Source organism: Paroedura picta, chromosome 8 (assembly GCF_049243985.1).
Source record: "Paroedura picta isolate Pp20150507F chromosome 8, Ppicta_v3.0, whole genome shotgun sequence".
In the NCBI taxonomy this organism is placed as follows: domain Eukaryota; kingdom Metazoa; phylum Chordata; class Lepidosauria; order Squamata; family Gekkonidae; genus Paroedura; species Paroedura picta.
The window spans coordinates 5,915,844-5,934,510 of NC_135376.1; positions in this window are offsets into that span (position 1 = coordinate 5,915,844).

Consider the following 18,667-nt stretch of genomic DNA (forward strand, 5'->3'; position numbering starts at 1 on the left):
TTGGCTTATTGACAGTCAGCCATTAAACAAAATTCATTTGTGTTGCCATACTGCCGCCTAGTGGGTACCTGAGTAATTATACCTTAAAGGTAAAGGTAAAGGTATCCACTGTGCAAGCACCGAGTCATGTCTGACCCTTGGGGTGACGCCCTCTAACATTTTCATGGCAGACTCAATTCAGGGTGGCCTTGCCAGTGCCTTCCCCAGTCATTACCGTTTTACCCCCCCCCCCCCCAACAAGCTGGGTACTCATTTCACCGACCTTGGAAGAATGGAAGGCTGAGTCAACCTTGAACCGGCTGCTGGGATCGAACTCCCAACCTCATGGACAGCGCTTCAGACAGCATTTCTGCTGCTTACCACTCTGCGCCACAAGAGGCTCCTATAATTATACCTTAGGGATTATTATTTAATACATTTTGTGGATTACAAAAATTATTATTTCCTGGTTGTTGAAGATATTATACAAATGTTTAAATTTACATCAAGAAAGATGGCTCCTAAAAGGGATATTAACCCTCAGCAAATACCTGAAAAGCCAAGCACGGGGTCTAGTCAGAAATTTTTGACACAAGAAGAGCTAAGGGCCCCATCAAAGCTATCGCAGTCCCACAGGGCCTGCAAGCTGGAGCTCTTCTATTAGGCACTTGGTTGAGGCCAGGGTAGGATGATCTGTGGGTCTCTCCTTTGGGCCAGGATGGGTCTGTCTAGTTGAGTTTGAATTTTTAGGGTATTAGGTTTGGTCATTGTAATTATCATTATTTTCTTAGGTCTTTTTTTTCCTGTTTTTACATGTTGAAAACTGCTACAAGTCAGCTGGCCTGAGAGTGGCAGTCAATGACTCCAATAAATAAATAATGGGCCAGAAATTGGATCAGAAACTTGGCAAATTCGATCAGTCAGTAGAAAATTGACTCCTAGAAGAGTCCTTTAAAACCATACAATCGGAAGTGAAAGAAATATTAAGAAATTTGAGAGCTCTCTAAATATTCTCTTAGACGTAGTTCAAACCATTAAAGAGAAAAATGTAACCTTGGAAACAGATGGGATGGGGTCAATACACAACTAGAAACAAACAGATAATTTGGCATTCTTGGAACTCAAACAGAAGGAACAGTTCTTGAGGCTGAGAAATAATCCAGATATAGAGAGAGAGGCTATAAGACAAAGGGTAGTTAACGTATTTGCAGAATTCTTGGAACTCCCAGAGGGAGATGTACCAATTTATTTATTTATTTATCATTGAATTTCTAGGCCGCTGCTCCCAAAAACTGCCTCGCAGACGTTCACAAAAACAAAAAAGCAATATCAGTTAAAAGTACCCCCGATAAAACAATTTAAACACCTATAAATACAAAATGGCGGTATACTAAATAACTTAAAAAATCACTCCCTATATTTCGGACATCGATCTTAATATTGATAAAATATGTACCAGTTGGGAGATGGAAAATATGTACCGGTTGGGAGATGGCCCCCACAAGAGAGCCTCTTGTGGCGCAGAGTGGTAAGGCAACCATCTGAAAGCTTTGCCCATGAGGCTGGGAGTTCAATCCCAGCAGCCGGCTCAAGGTTGACTCAGCCTTCCATCCTTCCGAGGTCGGTAAAATGAGTACCCAGCTTGCTGGGGGGTAAACGGTAATGACTGGGGAAGGCACTGGCAAACCACCCCGTATTGAGTCTGCCATGAAAACGCTAGAGGGCGTCACCCCAAGGGTCAGACATGACTTGGTGCTTGCACAGGGGATACCTTTACCTTTACCTTTAAATACAAAATGGCAGTATACTAAATAACTTAAAAAATCACTCCCTATATTTCGGACATCGATCTTAATATTGATAAAATACGTACCAGTTGGGAGATGGAAAATATGTACCGGTTGGGAGATGGTCCCCAGTAGTCTAGCATTGCAGTAGGAGCCAGGGGGAGGGGGGATGACCAGATCAAATACCCTGGGGCTCCCACCCGGCCTCAACCAAATGCCTGGCAGAAGAGCTCTGCTTTGCAGGCACTGCTGAACAGAGAGTCCCGAAAGGTCGTACAGCTGGTCCAGAAGCTCATTCCACCAGGTAGGGGCCTAGACCAAAAAGTCCCTGGCCCTGGTCGCCAGGAGCACCTCCCAAGGCCCTGGGACCTTCAGCAGATTCATACCCACAAAGTGAGTGCTCTGCAGGGGGCATAAGGAGGCAGGCAGTCCCGAAGGTAAGTAGAGCCCAAGCGGCATTAAGCAGTGATAACCAATACCTTGAATCTGATCAGGAAGCAAATTGGTAACCAATTAAGTTGTTTAAGTAGCAGCTTAAACATGAAAGTCGATTCTGTTTATCAAGTGAATTCCAGATTGGCAACCATGAGGAAACACTGGCCCATTTTGTGAAGGAATCTACTAGAGATAGAATCCTACAACAACATTCCTAGAGATTTAGCCTAGAGAAGAGACGACTGAGAGGGGTTCTGATAACCATCTTCAAGTATTTAAAAGGGTGCCATATGGAGGATGGAGCAGAATTGTTCTCTCTTGCCCCAGAGGGACAGACCAGAATGAATGGGATGAAATTAATTCAAAGGAATTCCGTCTAAATCTCCGGAAGAAGTTCCTGGCAGTGAGAGCGGTTTCTCAGTGGAACAGGCTTCCTCGGGAGGTGGTGGGTTCTCCATCTTTGGAAATTTTTAAACAGAGGCTAGATAGCCATCTGATGGAGAGGCTGCTTCTGTGAAGGTTCAAGGGGGTGGCAGGTGACAGTGGATGAACGATAGGGTTGTGAGTGTCCTGCATAGTGCAGGGGTTTGGACTAGATGACCCATGATGTCCCTTCCAACTCTATTATTCTATGATTCTATGATTCCAAAACAGATCTCCAGATGGCAAGAATGTGATCATTCTGAAAGAAATCCCACAAAGAATTTTGAAGAAAAGCCAAGATTGTGTCTTTCTTACAGATAAACTTAAACAGGAACTGTTTAAGGATAAACAGGATAAACTTTAAGGAGACTTCTTCACATTTCAAGAACAGAGAGTCAAACTGAACTCAGTCCTTAAAGCGAGAGAATTTGCTGAAAGATACAAAACAGGATTGGGAGACTCAGAAATTCCACAAATATCAGAGTGTGACCGGTGGAAACAACCAGCAGTTCAGGAGAAAAACCAGCAGTCAAACAATAAGGAGGGGGGAAAGTCTCTGAGCCTTTTCGCACGGGGATCTTTGTTGCAAATTGTTTGCGGAATGAAAAATCGCCATTTAAAATAGTGGAATTCGTCGTTATGCATACCTGCCTTTGTAGTGGAATCAGTTGCGTTTTTTAGCGTTTCCCACAGGCTTCCGGTCTCGGCAGAAATCGCTAGAAAGGAAGCGCTATTGCCAAGCTCGTCCCGCCCCTGGCCGTCAAGCAGCCAATGGGCAGCCGTTAGCATGCTCCCAAACAGCCCCTTTCCCTTTAAGAAAGGTTTTTAAAAAAAAAAAACAGACCCATAGCAACGAATCTAGGTAGATTCTTTGCAACGGAGAGACCCATCCAGCTGCCTAATGTGAGCTGTCGTTTGATTGTATGATCGTTGGCACGCTGCCCCGAGTGATAAAAAAAAAATCCCCCCCCCCCTCTCACGGGCCCGATTTTCGGCTGAATTAATGTGTAAAAAATAAAGGGACTTTATTTCAGCAAACAGGCTTTTATGTGGTTTGTGCTTAGTGACTAAAGGTGAAGGACTGAAGCCAGGGAAGCCTCTAAACAGAAAGAGGCTCGCTGGTGCGTTTATCCCCGCTCGCTCGGAGAAAAAAAAATGGCGATCGCTTCGCCGGAAGTTTGGAGGAAAGGCTCGGGAGGAGGGACTTTGAAGAACCCGCAACAATGGTAACGCACAGGTCTTTAGCGCTATTGTTGCAGATTGGTTGCAGGAGTGTATCGCTATCCGGAGGGTGAATCCACTTTTCTGGATTCCCCTGAAAGCGCTACAACGAAGCGCTTTTTGCGGGTCGGTTTCAGGATTGTTGCAGATTGTCTACGACGTCGTGGGTTATGGCAAATTAGTAGCGTTTCCAATTAGCAACCATTGTGCTATTTTGAAGCCGTGCGAAATGGCCCTCTGAATCCGTTAAGACCTAAATATGGGTTACAATTTTTTTTTGATGTGGAATATAAACAGATGTGGAATATAATTTTTTGATGTGGAATTTTTTGATGTGGAATATAAATGGACTCAGTGCTTTTCAGAAAAGTATCTTTTCTGCTTTTCAGAAAAATTATCATCTAAAAAAGTTAAAACTAGACATGATCAGTTTCCATGAAATCTATATATTTTTTAAAAGAGATCACTAATGAACTGGAAAATAATCACAGGATCTGAGAGGTCTAGAGATATGACAGCAGCAGCAAGAATTACATATGCACAGAGCTGGGGAAATTTAAATATACCTAGAATCATAGATTAGGTTGTCATGTTGTTAGGACTGGCTGAAATGACCAAGCTCTCTATTTTGGTTGGAGAAAAATCGACACCCACTTCTGTGACACAGTGGAAACCTTTTTTGGCTTTTTATTGGGAAGGAAGAAAATGGATGGACAATTTCTGGACTTGAAGATGAAAGAATATAGATCTTGGAGTTTGTATAACAATGAGAGGAGGCTAATGATTGGAAGGTGGGCAAGATTTAATTTGGTTGGAGGTGAAGTAAGATAATCTAACAATAGTGATGCATGTAATCCTATATTGCAATGTAAAAGATATAAGATGTCTGTGCTTTGTACTTTTTCTTTAACCGTCCTATTCTTTATTAAAAATAACTCTTAAGTAAAAAAACACCCCAAAACCCAGGTGCCGTCAGGAGGTCCACCAGTGGGGCCAAAGTGCAGAAGCACTTCCACTGTTGACCCCCAAGCACCAAGAAGACAGCGCATCACTGCTCCCCACAGAGTGCTCCCTCTGCACCTTGTGGCTAATTATCACTCACGACCTCTGCTCCGTATGTTTATCCAGTCCCCCCTTGAAGTTGTCTATGCTTGTAGCTGCCACCACTTCCTGAGGCTGTGAATGCTATGTATTAATCACACACACTTTATAAGTCATTGTCTGCTTTCTAGATTAATTGATTAATTATGGGCCAACAGGTACATTTGCACCAGATCCCAAGCCCCACTCAAAACCCAGGGTTACTACCCTGAATTTGGTTCTGTGACTTTCCAGTGAACAATCATTCTAATGTACAGAGACCTCGTTTCTATGACATGACTCAAGAAGAATTTCTCCAGTCAAGGTAAAGATAGTTGAAGTCACACAGTATTACAACATTTCCTGCTCTATTACCTCCTTTATTTCATTTTGGAGACTGGATTAAGAACCTGAATGGTAGGCAGAAATCCTCTTCCACATCCTCAGGGGACTGGATAAATTATGTGTGGGAAGAACATCATTCATCATAGGATATAAGGAATTTGCCTATTAATAGTTCTGGGATAAAACAGAAAACACTCCTATGTTCAAATGTTATCAGGATAATAGCTCTTTCAGAGTCTCCTCTGAAAGATTAATACTCTCATTAAACACAAAGACAGATTCAGTTATCCGATAGTCCTGTGAAATCAGCTGCAACATTTCTGGCCAAATAATTCAGAAGTGGACTGACCAGCATTTCTTCAGTTAGGATGAAGTGTCGATGTTCGTAGAAATTTGATATTGGGAGAGAAAATGAAAATGAATTTTGATCTAAGTTCATTGTTACTATGACATCAGTCATCTCATTAAGTAAAAACAAAATGTCAACCAGAAATACTGAGGCCCTGGACAAAGATTGGCCTCCCTTCACATATTTGAGGAATATTTTTTAAAACACAGAATTAAGAAAGTGACCGGAGACCCCAGCCTTCTCCCGGGTAGCCCCAGCCTTGCAAGGTGGCAGACAGGGCTGCCACAACATCCCACCACCCCATCAAGTGCCAGTGATGCATCTGCTGGGGGGAGTGGCCCAAGTGACAGGTGCTGCTGCTTCCATGCCTTCCAGCATCACACTTGGCCCTCCCAGGGCTGGTGCAGACTCTGGAGGTGATTTCCTGAGGCCCCAGAAGGGGCTGGGAAAAGATATGACTCTCCACAGCTTTGCCTTAGCCTCCTGGAGCCCAAAGCCAGTTTGGTAGAGAGCCAGTTTGGTGTAGTGGTTAGGAGTGTGGACTTCTAATCTGGCATGCCGAGTTTGATTCTGCACTTCCCCACATGCAGCCAGCTGGGTGACCTTGGGCTCCCCATGGCACTGATAAAACTGTTCTGAACGAGCAGGAATATCAGGGCTCTCTCAGCCTCACCCACCCCACAGGGTGTCTGTTGTGGGGAGAAGAAAGGGAAGGTGACTGTAAGCCACACTGAGCCTACATCAGGTAGAGAAAAGCGGCATATAAGAACCAACTCTTCTTCTTCTTCTTCAAAGCTGGGTGAAGGCCACAGGGACATGGCGCCCCCTCCCCCAGCCATCCTTGCTGCAGCAAGCAGCCAACTGTAGAAATTAATTGGCACATAAGAACCAACTCTTCTTCTAAAATCGGAGATGCCAAGGATAGAACCTTTCTGTTACCTAAGAGATGTTGAACTCTCCCTGAATATATTTGTTGCATGCAATTATTATTCAGCTGAGGAAGTCCAACAATGAAACTAGTTATTGCCTAGGATACTAGTCCTACTCTTGGTCGCAACAAAAATAAAAGCAGAGAACCTTGTGAAAAATTCAGAAAGAGACAAATAAACGAACCGCAAAGAAATCACAAATGCAAAAATGATTATACAATTGGAAAAAGTATACAAATATTTTAAATAATATACATTCTTTACATCAGTGGTCCCCAACCTGCGGGCCGCGGCCCGGTGCCGGGCCGCAAAGGCCATGGCACCGGGCCGCGGCTCCCTCTCCCCGCCCCGCCCCCGCAGTAAAAAACTTCCCAGGCCGCAAGCTTGCGGCCCGGGAAGCTTCTTACTGCGGGAGGCGGGGAGAGGGAATCAGGGCCGGGCCGCGCCTGTGCGGGCCACGCCCGCTCGGCCCGATCCGCGGGCGCGGCCCGTGGGCGCGGCCCGATCCGTGGGTGCGGCCCGGGCGCGGCTCGCGGGCGCGGCTCGGGTGCGGCCCGATCCGCGGCCCGCGGGCGCGGCCCGATCCGCGGGCGTGGCCCGCACAGGCGCGGTCCGCGGGGGCGCGGCCCGATGCCCTGCCGGTCCCCAGCCTCGGAAAGGTTGGGGACCACTGCTTTACATAACAGTCTTTACAAAGACAATATACAATATGAATGATCAAACGTGACTCCTACTCTGTGAATGGTCAAGGAACCTCCCAACAGGACTCAGGAGCTCAGCCTGTTTTGCAATAATGTGGCAGTAATCCCAAAATTCAGAGCTAGAGACACAGGATGTTTTGTCATCTTTATTGGTAGCCTATGTAGGATTCCCTTTGTCCTTTAATTTAGGCTGGATAGTAAAGCTTTCTAAATTCTAGTTTGTGGCACTGACAACCAGCAAAGCGTTCGCTTACTCCAACTTCATATTAAAAGAAAAGCCTTATTCGGCTGTTTGCTCCTCAGCAGAAGCTATTGCAAAACAGGCTGAGCACCTGGGTCCTGTTGGGAGTTTCCTTGACCATTCACAGAGTGGGAGTTACCTTTGATCATTCATATTGTATACTGTCTTTGAGACTGTTGCATAAAGAATGTATATTACTCTCGGTTGTGCCTGAAGATTATTAAAGCTGTGGAAGACCAGAAAATGTTCTTCTCGCTCGGCTTAATGTTAATGTCCAGTGGAAATATACAAATTCTTTGGAAATTTAAAGGATTTATTGAGTCACAAGATTTTTGTTGTTGTTGTTTGCTTGCTCAAGGACAGAACCTGGAATCTTCCGTACGCTAATCCTTTGCACTACCTGTGATCCACCCATGTTACACTAAGGAGGGGCAAAAGCGGTGGCTTTTGTGGATTTGATAGTCATCCTTTTCTTTCTAATCAGGACATTGCTCATCTGTACTGAATGAATCATAGTCCTCAAGTAGTAATGCTGCACTCTGCTTTTGTCTCTAGCCTGAAAAGCTGACCCCAGCAATGGATGTCTGGGGAAAAAGTCAGAAGATTTCATACAAAAGGTTATCTGAAACCAGGGAAGTTGTTGTTGTTGTTGTTGTTGTTATGTGCGAAGTTGTGTCCGACCCATCGCGACCCCATGGACAATGATCCTCCAGGCCTTCCTGACCTCTACCATTCCCCGGAGTCCATTTAAGTTTGTACCTACTGCTTCAGTGACTCCATCCATCCACCCCATTCTCTGTCATCCCCTTCTTCTTTTGCCCTCGATCGCTCCCAGCATTAGGCTCTTCTCCAGGGAGTCCTTCCTTCTCATGAGGTGGCCAAAGTATTAGAGTTTCATCTTCAGGATCTGGCCTTCTAAAGAGCAGTCAGGGCTGATCTCCTCTAGGACTGACCGTTTTGTTCGCCTTGCAGTCCAAGGGACTCGCAAGAGTCTTCTCCAGCACCAGAGTTCAAAAGCCTCAATTATTTGACACTCAGCCTTCCTTATGGTCCAACTTTCGCAGCCATACATTGCAACTGGGAATACCATAGCCTTGACTAAACGCACTTTTGTTGGCAGGGCGATGTCTCTGCTTTTTAGGATGCTGTCTAGATTTGCCATAGCTTTCCTCCCCAGGAGCAAGCGTCTTTTAATTTCTTTGCTGCAGTCCCCATCTGCAGTGATCTTGGAGCCCAGGAAAATAAAATCTGTCACTATCTCCATTTCTTCCCCATCTTGTTGTTCCCCATCTTGTTGTTGTTACTTAGATTTATTGCCTGCCGCTATCAGACAAGCCGCCTCGCAGCAGGTTGCATAAAAATACCCCACAAAAATACATTAAAAATCATTAATACCGCATTAAAACAAATATCCTGGCGGAAAAACTCTCCCTTCCCACTCAGTAGACAATTTTCCCTACCTGTGCCTCAGGGATAACTTATGGATGCTGACTCCACTATAGGTGGTCAAATCTAGAGGGGCTCGTATGATCTCCCACATCCTGGCCTCAACCAAAGACCTGGAGGTAGAGCTCTGTCTTACAGGCCCTGCGGAACACAGAAAGCTCCCGCAGGGCCCTCAGCTCTTCCAGGAGCTCATTCCACCAGGTCAGGGCCAGGACAGAAAAAGCCGAGGCCAGGCAAACCTCCTGGGGGCCAGGAACGACCAGTAAGTTGGAACTCACAGAGCGTAACTCTCTGTGGGCGGCCTAAGGCAGCATAAGGATGGCCTCAATATACAACTCTGGCCAATATCAATTATGTCTAAGAGGTATGTAGGAAGGAGGAATGGCCTAGTGATAGAGTACCTGCTTGCTGTGAAGAGGGCTCCAGATTCAATACCTAGCGTCTCCAGTTTAAAGGCGTTGTGAAAGACTTCTGCTTGAGACCCTAAGAGTCACTGCCAGTCTAAGTAGACAATCCTGACCTTGATGAACCAGAAGTCTGACTCATATAAGGTAGCTTCATCTGTCATGTTCCCTCAAAAGAAGGTGGTAAAAAGGATCATAATGACCTGCTAATGAGTAGTTTAATGGGAAACTACAGAGGAGGAAATCCAGTTCAACATCTTACAACTGTCAACAGGTGACAGGAGGAGAATAAGTGTATGTATCTTGCAGGCCATCAACAACTGAAATGGTCACTGGGAGCACGCAAGCAGCCACTTTAGAGGCTGTATCTGTGTCAAAGGACCTCCTCCTTGGGACACACTTTCTAAAGAGGGGTGTAACACACCCCTAAAAGAAATGGAGTTTAAAAGTCATTTATCTGTCTACTCTAAGTACCCACCATATCTCTCCATCTTTGGGCCCAAAGTGAGTCACTACACTGTCTTGTTTTCCATCCTGTACTCAAAATGCCAGGTAGGATGGGCGAAGAGTGTGTTATTGTCTAAGCTAGTTTCTATGTGTCATGCAACAGCCAGACCTAGGGAGTCTGCTCTGACTTCTCTGATGAGGAACAGCTACCAACCACCAGCCAGCTGAACAACCAGATGGGGGATTGCAGCCCACTGTGGATACACAGTTGGGAGACAGTGAGGTACTGGTTTCATCTCTCAGCCCTGAGCTGCAAATTAGGGTCAGCCAGCTGTCCCATCTTTAACCAAGCTGCGTGAGGGACAACTCACGCCCTACCTGATTGGCTCTCCATGGGTGGAGGCTCCCAATAGGGAACATCAATTTAGTCATAGAGGTACAATGCTGAGTCTGCTCCACCCCCGGCCTCCTCCCCATCTGCCACCTTCAAGCCAGAAGAAGAGCCAGCCCACTTTGCTGGCCGACCTAGGAAACATAAGCCAAACAGAGAACAGGCTGGCTGGGAAGGAGGGAGGCTCCAGCTGCCCGTGGGCCCCATGGGGTCCATAGTGGCTTCTATGCTTGCCTGCTCTCAAGATCCTGGGGTGGAAGGCCCAGGAAAGTCCACTCACCGGCCCCATGGGGCCAGGGGTGGCCTTCAGAAGCCTCTCTGCAGACCTCCCAAGTTCAGAGGAGCTGTGGAAGGCCCAGGAAAGGCTCCCTGCCAGCCCTATGGGGCCCTGGATGGTTTTAGAGGCTTCTCTGTGCTCCCCCCTGAATTTGGAGGGCCCATATAAGGCCTGGGAAAGGCCACCAAAGGCCCCATAGGACTCCGAGCAGCCTTGGGATGCTCCTCCACTAGTGGGGAGGGGAGAGTCATTCTTCCTTCCTTCCTTCCTTCTTCCTTCCTTCCTTTCTCAATACCTGCCTTCCTCCCCCTTTCTCTCTCTACCTTCCTTCCTTCATCTTCTTTCTTTAATCCCCTTCCTTTCTTTTCCTTCCTTCCTTCCTTCCTTCCTCCCTTTTCTTTTTCTTTCTCCCACCTCCCCTCTCTTTCCCTCTTTCTTTCTCCCTTTCTTCATTCCCCTTCCTTTGTCCCTTTCCTTCCTTTATTCCTTCCCACTCCCTCCCTCTTACTCTCTCTCTCTTTTTCTGGAGACAATTCTTGTGTGATTTACATGACCTCCAAAACATCCCATCATTAGTCATACAAATGGAGGGCCATAGATGACTTCCTGCCTATCCTCAGCAATGTTAAGATCTTGATCAGCCACAGGGTTAGCATATTTTGAAAAGCAAAAAAAGAAGACACGTTTCCCAAAGGTAAATCCCTTTGGCAAATCTTTTAAATGCCTGGAGATCTTCCAGAATATACCTGATTCAGAGCAAGTTTAAGGATTCACAGGCCCTTGCAGAGCAGAACTGCAGTAGGAGCACCCAGACTGGGAGCACACCACAGTGGAAACAGGTGTCACTCTGAGTGTCTTTAAAGAGCTCTATCAATCAAGCTCACTTTTTTTAAAAGGCCCATGAAAGAGGGGAGAGGCACTGGTACCAATATGAGCACAGGGCATGGAGGAAAGAGCGGCAGTGGGTAAGAATGGCGACAGGCTTGGACTGCGTAGGACAAAACAGGCTTCTTCTCCAAACTGCGGTGCCAAGAGCATGCACATATAGGTGTACTCTTAGTTGCCACATGGTTAAACAAGCTCTGATCTGGGTGTAGTCTGCACGGGGCTTTTGACCCACTCCCAGATCGACTAAATCCCTGCAGTCTGAATTTAATGTCCATTTTGATTGTGGGTGCTTTAAATTTTCCCTCTACAACAAGCATGATTCATCCAAGGTGACCCTACCTTTCCCCCGCAATATTCTGGAGTGGATATAAGCCTTTGTATTTGAAAAATCACCATCAGTAAGATTAAAAATTTCTGCTTTTTGCGAATTAACTTCCTTCTCCTTGCCCTGTAGTAAAGCAGTCCTCCCTGATTGGCCAGGGTGCCACTTCGAAGACTTCCTGGCTCCCGGTTGCAAGGCTTGTCTTAAAGTGACTATGCTCCAGAAGCCCTAATTTCTCTCAGCAGAGATTTGCCTCTTGGAATTATTCCCCCTCCTCTGCTGTCCACAATCCTCTCCCCACCCTACCCTGTTCAAGAACAGAAAGAGACTCCTGCTACGTTTGGCTCTTCTCCCCGCTCTGAGCTTTCCCAATCAAGTGCAGAACACTTTCTGTTTCAATGTGTGAGGGGGGGGTAGAGGAAGACCCGAGTTCAAATCGATCTAAATTCAGCAGGATCCACAATGGAAAAAAACAAACTAAGTGCAGAATCAGCCCTGTTCCCCAGATAAGAGAACACTTCCCTAGGGGGTGGGGGTGGGGATGGCAGTTCTTGGGGGTTGATTCTACAGCATTATATCAAACTTCCTATTCGAGTATTTGGTTAATATGGCAGCATTTGTCCAGTCACAGAGATGGGATACTAAGTGCAGTCAATACATTTCTCACGAATATCGCAAAAAAATGGTAAACTGACATTAATTCAGGTCAACCTAGTTCGCCTTCAGGTTGGGGTCAAAAGGAGAGAAAGAAGCATCATCTGAAGAATGCTTTCCCTATCACAAGTGGCCAGCTCGTCCAGCATCATGGGAGTACGAGGGCATTGTCTCTACAGGAGAGACCTGCAGAGACGGGTGTCTCCGTGGAAGGCCATTTAAAGAGAGGGGAAAAACAAAGTGAGAAAGAGGACGGGGGTTGGACTAGATGGCCTGTATGGCCCCTTCCAACTCTATGATTCTATGATTCTATGATGGGTCAGAGGTCAGCTCCCAGGTTAGGACAAAGTGAGGCATTTCATTCAAGGAGATAATATCTATACAGAGTGATGTAGCACACGCATACACATGGCATGCCAAGTCGCTCACAACAACATTCCCTTACCTCCTTAGCTCCACCCTTCCCCGGATCCACCCCAGACCTCAATTTTTTTTCCATCCTACTGCTTTCCCAGTCAGGGTTTCATGAAACCGTGACGTTTTTTGCCAGCCCTAGAAGAGTTTCCCAAATGGGTGGGAGTTAATCCATATATATAGACAGCTAAACTTCCCAACCGTATTCTGAACAATCGTGCCACTTCTGGGGTTTCTCAAAGCCTGAAGAATGTTTTGGGGGTTTCTCAAGGGTAAAAAAGTTGAGAAAGGCTGGCATTAGCTTTTAGAAGTAGGCCTAAGTAGGAGGGTCTGTGTGGACGACAGCCAAGGGAGCCTCACTGGAGCGGAGGACTATCTCCTTGGGACTGAGGAAACCCCAAGGACATGAGGAATGTCATTAGCCAGGCTGGCACTCAGCCAATGGCTTTTCAGAAACACCAACCTGATCAGAAAGCTCTGTCCTGTTTCTACCCATGGACTCAAGGCAGACAGAATTCTCAAGGCTCTATTTGACAGGCCTCTGAAGCAAATAGATCTGACTGGGTGGGGGAGGAAGGCAATAAATCTGGGTGGCTGCCAGAGTATGTTTTATCTATAATGCCTTTGGCATAAGTTCAAGCCAAACCGGCTCCCTTCTCTGTGATGGTTCAGGCAGACAAGGCAATGATTCTCTCTGTTGACAAAAGGAGGTCAGAAAAAAACAGAGGTTTGAGTGGAAGATCACCTGCCCCCCCCTCTCCTGTTGGGCACTGTCACTAAGGGGGGGGGGGATTTTTAAAAACTTACTGCTATCACATACAGGAAAACCCGTGACAGTGGTAGCTCTAGGAATCACTGGAAACTCTATGGAAAACACAGCCACTCCAGCAATTCCTAGTGCGATCCTATATCAATTCTGGGATTTTATAGGAGGTCATGTAGTGCGGCCATTGGTGTTGCACCCCACCATGTCCCCACCCTCATCCTTCCCACCGGTTGCCAGGTAATCCAAGTTGAATGCAGGAACATGAGGGGGCATGACATCTCGGGTGTCACTATAGCACTCCTGGGAGGAAAATCTGGAAGTGACGTAGGATCGTTCGAGGAGTTGCCAGAAATTCGATGGTAAAACCACAGTTTCTTGGAATTCCCAGAGTTACCCCATGTCACTTCCGGGTTTCTCCTCCAAGTGGCTTAGCAATGCTGCTTAAAAGTTTTCTTCCACCACCACCACTAAGAATGGCCGCAGGCAAAACCGTACATGCATTCTGTGTAGTAGCCCCCACTCTATGGAAGGACCAACCTGAGCAGGTCGAGAAGGTTCCCACACTTTTCTCTGCCTACAAACTTGTTCTGGGTGGCATTTTTATAAAGGAAACTGGGGTGGATTGAATGATTAGAGAAGATGCTTCAACAGAGGCAACAGGACTATGGACTATTCTATTAAGACATGCATGCTTTTATCTCACAATTCCTGAGTTGCATTTCTTTTTATGCAATGCCGTTTCTCGCATGGCTTAACATGTCATGCTTAATGCCTATGCCTTGTGTGAGATTTCTGGAGTCATAGCCCTATTGCACCATTTCTTCGCCCTACAGCACCTCCCCTTGTTGGCTGTACTTATTTGCGTTATGTAATCCATCCTGAGTCTCAGTGAGAAAGGCAGGCCTTAAATAGCATAAATGCCCAATAAATAAATCATGCTGTTACCAGAGCATCCGGGGGGAAAATGTCTCTCCTTGAAGGAAAACTTGTTGGCATTCTTTCAAATCTCTTTTCTGATTTGGGCGGGTTGCATGTTGTTAGTTACGGGTGCATGAAGTGATGGCTTCCAACTTCTACACGAGGCCTAAGCCTTCCTTGCTTTATGTGGCATTGCAACAGAGACATGAGTTATTGAACAAGGGATTTGGAGAGTTGATCCCACTAAGGCCTACAATGCTCTGGTCCCTTATTTCTGCTTTCACACATGGACTGTTTCAATCCACCTCTGTGGCCACTTGCCATTTCACACAGTAAAATCTGCTGTGGTGGAGGAACAAAATACAAAACAAATACTTGTTTCCATCATCTTTGGGGGAAGATTAGATGCCCGCACAGGATCCTACCCTCGGCTACCAAAATCTGTCGTGGATCTGGCTGTGGCCCCCAACAACTTCTGCACTTGCCCAGATGTTACCAACCGGCCTGGATACCTGGCCAAAGTCACTAAAACATCTTTAAACTGCTCCGCGGTATTAAATAAAAGGGTAAAAGCTAAGTGGGAGGAGAGTGGGCGGGCTCTGTCCGGGATAAAAACTCGGAGGAGCGAATCAGGAGCCGCGAATCAGGAGTGGCACTCCAGGGCCAAGTGGCCTATTGGCTACTTGGCCTGTCTCCCGAACGCCGTGCCGCCAAATCTCCAGTCCTCCCGAGCCGCCATCCTCGCCGGATGGCTGCCAGGGAGGAGGCTCGCCCCACACCGCTGGACTCGGGGAAAACTACTTTCCCTCTGCCCAGCGACTGCTCGCACCTACTCCACCTCCCCGGCCGAAAGGGGGGGCCTCCAGAGCAACAGCCAGCAGCCCCGCCAGCCATGCCCGGCCGCCCGCAACCCCACGCTCCCGCAGCTAGCGCCCGCTGTATTTACAGCACAGCGGGCTTAATTCCTAGTACAAAAAATAATCACCCTTTTCCCCACTGCATAAGGTTCCGCTCTTAGACCATCTTTCTGACCACTACAAATCCCTCACTACTGGGAACTTTGACCATCAGAACTGCCGCCCTCTCAGCACCCTGTGCAGTCAGGTGTATGGGGAAATTTCGGCTTGCGGCAAACCAGTGAATCAGGATCACATGCAATTACGCTCATCTCATGATAAGACAGCCATGTTCCCACGAGGAGGGTGCTGCATACATACATACATACCTGGCGATGCTTTGGGATTCCCCACATCCAGGCAAAATGGATGTTTGGTGTTTGCAAGACAATTATTTGGCATTCCATTCCACCCAAAAGCATCCCTCAAAATACAGACCTGGTTAGTAACCTAGTCAATACAGAGCCAGCTTGATGTACTGGTTAAGAGCAATGGCTTCTAATCTGGTAAACCAGTTTGATTCCCCACTCCTCCACATGCAGTCATCAGGGTGACTTCAAGCTTGTCAGAGCCCTGATAGTGCTGTTCTGACGAAGCAGTCCTGTCAGAGCTCTCTCAGCCTCACCTCCCTCACAGGGTGACTGTTGCAGGGAGAGGAAGGGAAAGCGACTGGAAGCCACTTTGAGACTCCTTCAGGCAGTGAAAAGCGGGAGTTATAAATCAACTCTTCTTCTTCTCTAATCAAACAGGATCAATCCCCCTGCCACAATAGCTCTTGTGCCCCAAAATCTGGTTTTTGGCTGTTCCACATAAGGGTGCTAATTTTAAGCATAAAATTCATCATTTTGGGTTATATTCTTCCTTCAACCACTAGGGAGCCAACACTTGCTTTTCAAAGTACATGGAATATACTCTTGCTTCCCACCTCCCTTTACCCCCACATGACCTCACTTGGACCCTCACTTCCCACGTGTCTTCTTCTTCTTGCTACCGAGCTCCGGTTTATTGCTTCATTATATTTGTATGCTGCCACTCCCAGCAAGCTAGATCACAACACATAAAACATTCCATAAAATTTCCAACTATTATGACATTCCCAACACACAATAAAATTCCTCTAAAATCATACCCCTTTACAATTAAACCCCTATAACAACAATTAAAACAACAATACTGTTGGCATTTAAACAATTAACACAGAATGCTTGGTCAGGACAGGGAGACAGACAGAGCTAGCTGGAGCATGCACTACTACGCCCAGTCTGCAATCACTCCTTTGGCAATGCATCTGTTACCAGCCTCGGTGGAAGGTATTATCATGTACAAAGCCCTTCATACCTGCAGGACTGCCTCTCTTCCTATATTCCACCATGACAGTTTCACTCATCCCGGCAGGGCCTTCTGCAGGTGCCAGCCTAAAATGGGCAAAATCAACATAATGGAAACCAGAACAGATAATGGGAAATAGAACACAACAGCTTTTAGTGATAACCAAATGAAACTGTAAAAGGATTCACAATGGTCACCACCAACACACCCTAAAATCAGCAGACTTGATTAAAGTGAATCAGATCCTTGAAAAAAATATATTATGGTTACGCATCTCCTGGGTTAATGAGGTACACATAACAAATGGAGTAATCCATCCCTTTTGAGGGAACGTGACTTTTGGCCCATACTTAGACCAGGCTGTCTCAGCCAGGTTTTCATGAAACCCTGGGGTTTCTTGACAGCCCTGGAAGAGTTTCCTGAAGGGGTGGGAAATAATTATATATATATATATATATATATTAATTGTTAAACATTTATCAGGTGACATAAACATATATGGTCATGCCAACCGATCCACCCCTCCCAAAATGGCCAGTTTGGTGTAGTGGTTAGGAGTGCAGACTTCTAATCTGGCAAACCGGGTTTGAATGTGCGCTCCCCCACATGCAGCCAGCTGCGTGACCTTGGGCTTGCCACAGCACTGAGAAAACTGCTCTGACCAAGCAGTAATATCAGCCTCACCCACCTCACAGGGTGTCTGTTGTGGGGAGAGGAAAGGGAAGGCGAATGTAAGCCGCTTTGAGACTCCTTCAGGTAGAGAAAAGCGGCATATAAGAACCAATTCTTCTTCAGTAATATCAGGGTTCTCTCAGCCTCACCCACCTCATAGGGTATCAGTTGTGGGGAGAGGTAAGGGAAGGCGATTAGAAGCAGCTTTGAGACTCCTTCAGGTAAAGAAAAGCGGCATATAAAAACCAACTCTTCTTCTTCTTCTTCAATGATGGGCCTGGATGGGGTGAGAAGGGGAGGGGCCCCAGGAGGCGGCTCTGCTTCCCAACTATTTTCTGCATGATCGGGCCACTTCTGGGGTTTCTTGAAGCCTGAAGAATGTTTTCACATTTTCTCTTTCTATGTGCCAAGTGGATGCTCTAGCACTGAGCCAAAGCCCCTCTGAATTTTTACAAGATTCTGTATTTTATTTTCTGTCTACAGACCCTTTGTTCCAGTCTGTTATTTGTTTAATTAAGGCTAAGAGCATCCTTTGGCCACCCAAAGAGGTTAAGAATAGAACATAAATCAACATTGTTCAGATGAATAGTGGTTACTAAGCAGCTGTCAATGGAAGAAGATTTGGTTTTTACACCCCACTTTTCACTGCCTGAAGGAGTCTCAAAATGGCTTACAATTGCCTTCCCTTCCTCTCCCCATAACAGGCATTCTGTGAGATAGATGAGGCTGAGAGAGTTTCTGACAGGACTGCTTGGTCAGAACAGCCCTATCAGGGCTGTGATGAGCCCAAGGACATTCAGCTGGCTGCATGTGGAGGAGCAGGGAATCAAACCCTGCTCACCAGATTAGAAGCCACTTAACCACTGTGTTTTTTGCATTAGCGTTAGTTTGCGTTTTCCCAAGAGTAAAATAACAAAACTTGCTCTTTCCTCGCTAAGACAATCTACGCTACCGAAATTGCCTCCTCCACATCATGGGGAATCTGTGGCAGCTGAGGAACGAGATGAAGCTGTGGTAAAGTTGTGATGACTTCATCCCTACCTGACGTTCCCTGACCTGGGGCCAGAACAGTTCCTGTTTTGCTGCTCTTCCTCAACAAATCTAATTCTAGGCTGTGCCAAATGGGGAAAAAATGAACCTCCAAAATCATCCAGAGCTGCAGAATGATTTGGCCATATTTCTCATTTGGAAATTCATTTCTTAGTAGTTGGATACAGTTTTTGTGGGTGCCTGAGGCTATTAAAAAGAGGATATTTTGGAGGTGGGACCTGGGGACCCTCCGGGATCACAGCTCATCTCCAGACTAAAGAAATCAGTTCCCCTGGAGCAAATAGATGCTTTAGAAGGGGATCT